The 2,252-nt window shown below is 45.1% G+C and overlaps 1 protein-coding gene across 2 annotated transcripts in view; it reads left to right on the top strand.

The window, feature by feature from the left end:
* Positions 1-2,252, top strand: part of TMEM14A (transmembrane protein 14A) — a 30,944-nt gene that overhangs the window by 25,148 nt on the left and 3,544 nt on the right. The window lies entirely within an intron of this gene.

Here is a 2,252-nt window from a genome sequence, read left to right on the forward strand (position 1 = left end):
GGATAAAGTTGTAGTGTAAACCAGTTACAAATCATTGTAATCATTTCCAGTCATTTGTGATTTTTATAAACTGTCCATGTGTCCTGGGCTGTTTGGGTTGGCAGTGGCTACCTTCCTCTGTGAAGGCCATCAGTTCCTATTGTGGTGGCTCTTTTCTGCATCTATGACTCTTGGTACATTCCTAGGTCTCTCTACGGCTTTCTGCCCTTGTCCAATTGAGGGTTGGGGAGGTAGAGGCCTTCTATTATGGCTAGCCCTAGAGTGTTTCACCATCTTTTGTGGTATCTTAGGCTTACCCCCAGCTCTGTAAATAGGCATTTCATTAAACTCTCCTCAGGTAATCTTTTTGAGATACGGTAATATTCATTAGCCATGATGACATAAATTTTATAAAGTTTACTTCAGGATAATAAAAGAGATGATGAAATGTCTCTTTATAAGCTGAGGAAAAGTAACACTTGCTCCAGAGCAAGGATATATGAGGATATTGTTTAACGAAGGTCTCTCCTCCTCATAAATCTTTTGAGGAGTCTAAAGCCAGAGAGAGCGAAGGGAACCGGAACCCTCTGGAGAGGACAGGTTGGGACACCTTGGTTGGGCTGAGTTGGCCTAATACTGAGTAGACATAAAGGACATGAGCCATGTGTCCCCTGCTTCTGTCTGCCCAATCCCACTCAATTGTGGGGAGGTTCACACTATACAAATGGTCAGTCAAGACTAGGGCCCTGGGATCAACCCCATGAATTCTAGATTTCCCAGGGGAGCCCAAGTTACAGGCTCAGGATGTGCCTGAAGCTAGAAACCACTCTACTCCAGCCTGTTCTGCACAGAGATGTGCCAGAAGGAACATGTGTATCTCAATATACAGTTTAAGAACCCAGGCCTGAGTGACAATTCGGGGGAGACCTCTTCTTCCTTCCCTTTTAGCTGTAGAGAATGAGGATGCTGCTGCTCAGAAGGACTAATAGCCATTGTTTCAACCGAACCTCCTCAGATCAGGGAGTCTGTGGGACAACAGGCATCCATGCAGCAGAAAGGGCAGCAAAGAACAGGTATGGCAGCAGAGGTTGATGGCATTCTCTGTTGGTCTCCAGACTACTTGACTCCTTGAATAGAGTAAGCCCCTGTTAGTTGGATTTAAAATGGGGAAGACACTCCCAGCATCAGGGGTGAATGTTCCTGCTATTCTGAGATGGGTGCTTAAGTGACAAAATGAATATTTAAAAGATACAAGTCCCGGCCGAGTAGCTCAATTGGTTAAGAGCTCACTCAAGGGTTTAAGCTCTGAGCAACAGCAGTGCGAGTCCAGCCCAAGCTGAGCTGCCGCTGAGCTGCCAACAGGTAGCAGGATGGCTCAGCTAAAAAAAAACAAAAAACATACGATATTATTGTATATGTATATCAGGCTGGTAACTGAAAGTGTATGGCTACACTTCAATGGTTTCTTGTTTTCCTTAGGACAAAATCAAAATTTCTCGCCATGGCCTTCAAAGACCTTAGGCCTCCGGGCCTTGTTCTCTGATCTCACCTCATTGTTTCCGCTCCCCACCTGAGAAATGCTCCACTCAGACCGAAAGACTCCTCTTTCCTCAAATACACCATACTCAGTCTCTCTCTCTAGGCAGTTTACCCTGCTGACCTGCCTGCTATCCAACTAAAGTCCCACCCACTCACTTCTCTAACTACAACTTGTCTCTCCTTTACATCTCATATCAGACTGGCTCTCCACCTGGAGAAACTGAGACTGACCCACAGATTCCGGCAGAGGTGTCTTTATTAGGTTCAACATTGTCGCATCCCTGGCATGGTGTTCTAGATTAAATTATGTCCCGCAAAAAGGATATATTGAAGTCCTAACCCTGGGTACCTGTGAATGTGACTTTATCTGGAAACAGTCTTTGCAGACGTAATGAAGTCAAAATGAGTTCATGCTGGATTAGGGTGGGCACAAATCTGGGTTACTGGTATCTTTAAAAGACGAGGGAAATCTGGATAGAGGGAGACACACGCAACGGACGTGTGCCATATGACAACAGAGGCATAGATTCGAGTTTTGCATCTACAAGTTAGGAAATGCCCACGACTATCAGAAACCAGGAAGAGGAAAAGATCCTTCCCAAAAGCTTTCAGAGAGAGAGAGAGAGAGCATCGCTCAGCTCACACCTTGATTTTCTGCGAGAGAATAAGTTTCTGTTGTTTTAAGCCACTCATTTGTGGTACTGTGTTACAGCCACCCTAGGAAATTGATATAC

This window comes from Hipposideros armiger, unplaced genomic scaffold (assembly GCF_001890085.2).
Source record: "Hipposideros armiger isolate ML-2016 unplaced genomic scaffold, ASM189008v1 scaffold_288, whole genome shotgun sequence".
NCBI lineage: Eukaryota > Metazoa > Chordata > Mammalia > Chiroptera > Hipposideridae > Hipposideros > Hipposideros armiger.